At 44.9% G+C, this 8,072-nt stretch overlaps 1 pseudogene; it reads left to right on the top strand.

Moving 5' to 3' along the window:
- Nucleotides 1-3,449: 3,449 nt before the first annotated feature.
- LOC115032494 (small nucleolar RNA SNORA17) lies at nt 3,450-3,573 on the top strand (annotated as a pseudogene).
- The last annotated feature ends 4,499 nt before the right edge of the window (nt 3,574-8,072 follow it).

The raw sequence follows: 8,072 nt of genomic DNA, 5'->3' as shown, positions 1-8,072 counted from the left end.
TGGAAAGGAATTTGTATCTACCTCACTGCCCAGCAATATATCCACATAAAGACTTAAACATGAATTCAGTTTTAACATGGCCACCATCTGACAACTCAAATTCACATCTGAATAGACAAATGGAACTGTTGGTAAGAAACATGTATAATCCCAGTGTTTAAGAAGCTGAGACAGGAGGATAGAAGTAAATTCAGGACTAATCTAGGATAGAGATTAAGTTCCCCCAAAAAAAACAAATGAAAGGAGAAACTCCAATAAAGTATAAAGAGATAGGGAATACTACTCAGGCATGAAAGTGAGCGAACAATGGGTATAAACTGCAATGTAGATCGAGAAAATACCACTCGCAATACTACCTACTGGGTGATGTCATTCATATAAAATTCTCCCCCCTCCCCCCAAAAAAAGATAATGACAGAAAACAGGGAGGGGTTACCTATAATGATAGCATACCAGGAAACTTTGGAGGGTGATAAAATGTGTAATCTCTTGATTATGGTAATAGTTTTTAAGCACATTGATTTGCTAAAACCACGGCACCCCACTCAATATTTTATTTTATATTTATTCATAGTCAACCAAAGCTAATTAATTCTTTTCAGAGAAGTGTGTCTCCTGCCCTTGTGGAGAAAGTTAATATGCTTCCAGAATTCTCTTCCTGTCTCACAAGCCTCACTCTAGTGACCATTAGGTACACTTCTCTTACCTTCCTCTCACGTCAGATAGAGAACAGCCCTGTGAAATCTGCATCTGGATGAGATATCCGTGGTCATTATGGCACCATCTCAGTAACTAACACATAAAAGTGATGGAAGTGTCCACTAACAGATGAGTGGGCAGGGAAAATGAGATAAATTGGCACGGTGTAGTGCCATTTAGCAGGAAAAAAAGAGTACGATTTTATAATTTGAAATGTCATCAATGTTATTGTGCTAAGTGAAAGAGACCAAGCATGGAGACAATCATCATATGACTTCACTAATACACAAAATTCAAAATACTGAGCTCTGAGCTCACAGAAGTGGGGAAGAGAGAGGAGGTTACGAGGTATTGGGGAATGGATGTTGGCCAAGGATCACAAACTTTCTTTCTTTTTCTTTTTTTTTTAAATTTATTTGTTATTATACATAAGTACACTAGGTGTCTTCAGACACACCAGAAGAGGGCATCAGATCTCATTATGGATGGTTGTGAGCCACCATCTGGTTGCTGGGATTTGAACTCAGGACCTTCAGAAGAACAGTCAGTGCTCTTACCCGCTGAGCCATCCCGCCAGCCTGATCACACAGTTTCAGATCAGCATAATGATTAAGTTCTAGATATCTCTTATGCAGCATGGTGAGTGCTGGATACTTGAGAACTGCTATCTCAGTGTTCTCTCCACAATGAAATATCAAGTGCATGTGTCATATAACTTGATTTAATCAGATATATCTCACACCGTATATCATGAGCATATAAGCTTTTATCAATTATTGCTTAATAAAGCTGGGGGGTGGGGAATTAGCCACACATCAACAGTCCCAGAGCTCTTTATGACATTTGGCCAGGAATAAGTCCCTTGGAAACCATCATTGCAGGGGCTTCCACCAACTTGGGCCATCTTCAATTGCATGCCCATTCTCCACACTGTGAAGAAGCCAGCATTGCTTTCATGTGGATAAATGACTAGGCCAAGAAAAGGATTGCGCTGAATGAAGTACATGGCTAGTCTTGAGCTTCTCTTCATCCTGCCAAAATGGGGCTCAGCATCATATAGTAAAGGCTTAATGGCTTCTGAGTCCTACAGCCCTGGCTTCTGTGACAATGGGAAAGTCATAGGCCCAGAAAGAGTTTACACGCTGTCTCGTTTGTTCTACTTTCTCTAAGCTCAACCCCATTTCTGTTGATCAGAAACATCTAAGGAGTGTTATGTGCTACGCCTTGAGCTGTTGTTCACAGAGCTAGAACTTGTTTATCCCGCACTTCCTAGGTACCAGGATATAAATTAACCATCCCAGTAACCCTTTGGGAGGGTACAATTCCCATCTCAATCTCCAATCTGTGTGTATGTAGCAAGTCAAAGAGCAGGATGCTGAGGTGACTTTCCCATTGTCACAGAACCCAGGGTGGTTGGACTCAGAAGCCATTAAGCCTTTATCATATAATGCTGACCCCTGATTTTGGCAGGATGGCAACAAAGCTCAAGACTAGCCATGCAGGGAGGCGGGCGGGGCTCTAGTTCTTTTGAACAGGCTTTGGAAAGATGTCCTCTGTACTCTTCTTTTCCACCTATACCCTTTCAACCTAAAAGCATCCGGGTCTTTGTGATTAACATAATATTTCCAGACCAAAGGAGCCCCACTAAAACCCAATTCTTGCTTTGTAGAGGGAACTTGAATGGATGCTTTGAAAAGTTATGGGTGGAGGAAGCAAGCACTCAAATGCTCATTTCCTCATCTATTCTCTTAGTCCGTATGCAGACTAGAGCACACACTACCCAAAGTGTCACACGCTGGGATGGGGTAGAGCCTATTCACAGAGTTGAGCTCTGATAGTTACCACCTACCTTCACCGACTTCCTGCTTGTTGCCAAATTCCACTTCCTGGTGTGGGCCATTCATTATGTCAGCAGGTGGCCCTAGCCCTGGTCTGCCTCTGAGAGCTGCTTCACCATTGGGTGGGGAGAATGGTTCTCTTGAGCTGGGTCTGAAGAATCATTCTGGAAAGAACCAGTCTCCCCTTTCCGGCTCTCCTCCACCCCTCCTTGTGTGCTGTAGGGAAATGGTGACTTAGTGGGTGGGGCATCATCCCAGGGACCCTTAGTGAATTGTTCCTCCACACCCCTCTTGCTTTCTAATGGAAAGAAAGTGGGCGGGGCCGACATCTTGGGCAATTTGAGAACCCGAATCCTGTTCAGTTCTATAAAATAGGCTCTGAGTTTGTACTCTAAACAGTGGCATTAGGACACAGAGATTGGAGCCAGAGAAGCATGGACAGCTTGTTCCTAAAAGTCTTGGAATGTGAACAAACACTGAACACATGAATGGCTGGGCTTCCATAAGCTGAGGGGCTGTGCCCTTGGAAAGGGAGAAGTCCTGGAAAGCTGAGCCTTGTGTTAGGTCTCAGGCCCAGCAGGCACACTTCACACAGAGACTCACATCTGTCCTACTTGGTCGCTTATGACAGTCACACATTACCCCAGTGTTCAGAATTGTGCTTGGTGTGGGGGAAAGCTCTCCAAATTATTCTGAACAGAAGAATAAAGGTTTGAATAAAATGATGCTGCCGTCTTTGCATCGCAAGAGACTGTGTCTCGCTATCCAAATCTGGAGTCTGGGAAAAGTCTCTTCATTTATTTTCAGGAGGAATTACTTAACAGCCCTTAATACATAACTGAATAAATGAGAATCATATCTATCTAATTTGATTAGAGGTCTTTAAATAAACAAAAACAAAAAAACAAAAAACCCACCTAGCATTGCAGGTGTGGCTGCTACATCAGTATGTCAGTAGCTGGCGGAGAGGAGAGGGGCCATGTCTATGCTTAGTGTTCTGAGCAATGAATATATGAATGATTAGCAGCCTAACATTCCCTGAAAAGGGGGAATCTGAGACAACTGCCAGTCCATGCCGGGGGGTGGGGGGGGTGGGGGTGGGGAGGCTCAGATAAGGAGCTAGCCTGAGACAGCCACCAGTAGGGATGGCATTGCCTAGGCCTGGAACAGGCACACTGTGCCCAAGATGACCCCAGGCACTCAAAGATCCCCAGGCCATTTAGAGAAGTAAGATGTGGAGAGATAGAAGAGAAAGAGAAGCAGAAGATGGAGAGGCAGAACTAGAGACCTGAGGGTAGTGAGGAACAGCTTGATGTGAGTAGCCAGTGATGCCATCTGGGGCCACGGTGGGGCCCTGGCCTGTGCTGTTACTAAGGGCCACGTCTGGGTCCAAGGCTCTGCAGTAGGTGGGAGGATCTGTTACCACCAAAGACCAGGCAGAAGTCCCTGATCTGGGTTGCCACTCAGAGACATGTTGATGTCTGAGGGCTTCGCAGAACTGGCCCCACCCCTCACCTGGGAATCATGGGAGAGCTTGCCTTGGGGGCAGGAGAGCAGGAGAGCTGACCCCTGTACCTTGCCAGCTGCTGTGCTGGGGAGAGCAGCCTGAACATTTTCAGAGTTGCAAGTGAACCAGTCCCTGAGGATAACATGATGAGAGACATGGTCCTACCCCTTGTCTCCCAAGCAGTGATGTGGATAAGAGACATGCCTCCTTCTCCTACCCTACCCCTCATCACCCCTCGACCTGGCCCTGGGGTCATGAGAGCTGTTTCTGCCCCTCACCAGCTGTAACACTCTGGAGAGCAGGCCCTGCATGTCGCCTGGGCAGCACCATAGGGCTGGCCCTGGATAAGAGGGTTTCCAGTGATCAGGCCCTGAGAGCATGAGTGTGGGAGAGCTGGCTCTGCCTCTCGTCTGTTATGTGGTGGCTTTGGTGAAGAAGAGAACCCCTCTCCTCCCTTTTGCCCTTGCCACAAATGGCAGGCAGGAGAGCTGGCCCCAAGGTCATCAGAGTGGGAGAGCTGGCCCTGCCCTCACCCGCTGCAGCACTCAGGAGAGCATTCTGTGCCTGACCTGGGCAGCATAGTAGTGCTGACCCTCAGCTGGATTCCACAATGAGATTTTTTTTTTCTGTTGGGATGGAGAGCTTACAAGGGTGAAGGGTGGGTATTAGGGGAGAGGGAAATAAATGGGATTATGTGCAGGGTGTGAAATTCACAAAGAACCAATAAAAAATTAAAAAATAAACACCCAGGCTTTGTCTGAAATCTAATCCAATCAGAGGGCAGATACTTGTCCCCAGAACAGTCAAGCTATTTTTCACTTTTTTTTTTGGAGACTGGATTGTTAAAGCACATTCCACCACAATTCCAGCCCTTGTTGGCTTTGAAGCCATCTTCAGTCGATACAACACCAAATTTTGTTTTACTTTGCTCTGTTTTGCTTCATAGAAGTTGTGTTATTTACAAACTTAAGGTGTGTGGCGACACTGTGTGGCACGAGTCTATTGACACAATTCTTCCAAAGGTTCAGACCATTACATGCATTTCTGTGAAGTGAAGTATGTATTAGTTATTGTCCTTGTGCCTGTGACAAAATGCCTAACAGGAACAGCTCAAGAGAGGAGTGTCTCCAAAGGAACAGCCATTGTAGTAGAAAGGTGTGGGAGTGACTCAGTCCACACTGACAGAAAGGGGCTCACCAGGAAGCAAAGAGCTCAGTTGGAACCAGAAGGAGATATACCTGTGTCACCCCCACACCCCGAGAATATACTTACCTCTGATGGTGAGGCCACAGTTGTCAAAGATCCCCATAGCCTCCTGTGGATCCTAATCACAGCACCAAATGTCGAAACACTAGAGTCCACAGTGGACATTACAGACTCAAATCACAAGGTGATCTGAATTAAGAGATCTAAGATCTAAAATAAATCACTTATATAGAGTACTTTTGTAGACACAGAATAATGTAAATAAAACTTTGTTTATGCCCTGGGAACAGGTCATGCAGCTCACCTCGTCCTGAAGTGCCACTGAGCAGCAGTGTCACACAGTATGCTAGAAAATGATCCATTCTAGAATACAGACCTACCTTGGAGACTGTGGGTTCAGTTGCAGATGTCTCACATACGTCAGATACTGCAATAAAGCTAGCGAAGGAGGAAGGAGATAGATTTCCTCCTAAGTCGTTGCTCCATCTCTGCGCCTCTTTGCCCCCAACACACACGTAGTCTTGTCTAATCTTCCACGTGACACTAGTCACCTATCAAAGAAAATAGGAAGCCAAGCTTCGTTTTGACAGGAGCTGTGTCTCTGAGTGAGGCTGCCCATATCCTTGGTTTAGGCTGTTCCTCTTATGACTCATCCATAACCTGAACTTCTCTGATGTAACAAGCTCTTGGAAGTTCTGTTGAATGGACAACTACTTCCCAGGACAACCTCAGATGCCCGGACAATGTAAAACATGCAAATTGGCAAAGATCAGATTAACCTAGCAGATGTATAAAATCTGGGCCTTAAAAAAAAGCATACCGGGCTGGAGAGATGGCTCAGTGGGTAAGAGCACCTGACTGCTCTTCCAAAGGTCCGGAGTTCAAATCCCAGCAACCACATGGTGGCTCACAACCATCTGTAACGAGATCTGACTCCCTCTTCTGGAGTGTTTGAAGACAGCTACAGTGTACTTACATATAATAAATAAATAAATCTTTTAAAAAATCATTTAAAAAAAGCATACCTAGGGTGTGCTTTGACAAGTCCTTTGGGACATTGCTTTTCTGTCATCCTGAGTCTTTAAGCTATGAACATAAGCACAAGAATCAAGGTGCTGAAAGGAGCCTGAAGTGCAAAAACAAGCTGCAACAAGAGAGCCAGCACACCCTGCACTGTTTGCAGAAACTCCCTGGGGACCCAACGTTACATAAAACTCAACGGAAAACACAGCACACCACCCTCTGCACACGCTTTCTCTACTGTAGAGTTTTATAATCGTTGAATGCCTCTTTGCTGCTTGGGAAGTCCATCTTCCTTGAAGATGCTTTGACTGTTCTCATGGGCTCATGGAGCAATTCCTTGGGGGTTAACAAGAGGTTAGAGTCCTGTGTTCCAGAACCTCCTGCCTTGAGCCTTAGGCCAAATGACATCAGGCAACATAGTCCTATTCAATTAAGGTCAGAGGCTAAGATTCGTGTTCACTTTATAGGGATGTATACTTAGGTGTGTACTATGCATTTATTTAAAGGACTCCTGTCCTTGAGCGCAACAGGAATGATGCTGCCTTCTAGTGGAAGAAAAAGGAAAATCAAGATAAATAGCCATTTGCTATAAGCAATGAATGTCAGGCTCTGTATTAAAAATGAAAACTCCAATCTGTCTGCTCCTTAGAGGTCTGATTTTTGTAAGGTTTTTATAAAGTCTCTTTCTAAAGGCCTGCATCTCTCCCTTGGTCGACCATCCAAAGCTACTAACTGACATGTTTTTGATAACTTTCTATACGCTGGAGCATGGGTAGAGAAACACAATGTTAGGTGGGGTTTCTGCTGCTCCTAGAGCACATAGTACTCATTTGGGAAGACTGGTGTCTGCCTTAAAAGTAAGGCAGAACAGTCAAATCTTTATCTGTGTGGATCAGTCTACTGTATGGAGCCCATTGGGAATAGAGTCTCTTAGACTCTGCCCACAGAAGCAAGCTCAAACTACCCACTTTGGTTTTCAAATGTTTGCTAAATTTCTTGCTACTTCTTCATTACATTCTGTTTGGAGCACAGCTTTAGAGTAGCCCTCTAGGGAGCCAGTTTTAGGCTTATCACTAGAAGTCTGGCCTGGCATAAAGGACAACATTGCTAAAACTCAACTGGAAAGCATCTTAGTTACATCTCTTTGATACACTGTGTCCTAGCTAGGGTTACTGTTGCTATGATAAAGCCCCATGACCAAAGACAACTTGGGAGGAAAGGGTTTATTTGGCTTACATTTCCAAATCACTGTTCATCATTTAAGGAAATCAGGGCAGGAACTCAAACAGGGCAGGAACCTGAAGGTAGGAGCTGATGCAGAGGCCATAGATAAGTATTATTTACTGGTTTGTTCCTCGTGGCTTGCTCATCCTGTTTTCTTATAGAACCCAGGACCACCAGCCCAGGGATGGCGCCTCACCTGTCAATCACTAAGAAAATGCTCATAAGATTGGGCTTGCCTACAGCCCAACCTTATTAATTTTCTCAGTTGAGAGTCCCTCATCTCAGATGACTATAGTTTGTGTCAAGTAGACATGAAAGTAGCCAGCACCTGGTTAAGAATAAGCAGGGATGTCTTTGTGTCTGCTTTTGAAACAGTGAAACAGTATCTGGAGCAGGGGGCTACCTATCTGAATGACTTTGCTTGAATGCACCAAGAAGTTGTCTCACCTGGAAAATCAGAACACTTGTACACTCACCCACCGTATGGACACACCTTCCTTAACCATCATTGTAACAGCTTCCACTCTGAGCAGAACTAGATAAAATCAGCTACGAGGAACACCTAACTAACTACT

This window comes from Mus caroli, unplaced genomic scaffold (assembly GCF_978045245.1).
Source record: "Mus caroli unplaced genomic scaffold, Mus_caroli_1 scaffold_1, whole genome shotgun sequence".
Classification (NCBI taxonomy): domain Eukaryota; kingdom Metazoa; phylum Chordata; class Mammalia; order Rodentia; family Muridae; genus Mus; species Mus caroli.
The sequence above is the reverse complement of the archived record's forward strand: the minus strand, read 5'-3'. Positions and strand labels throughout refer to the sequence as shown.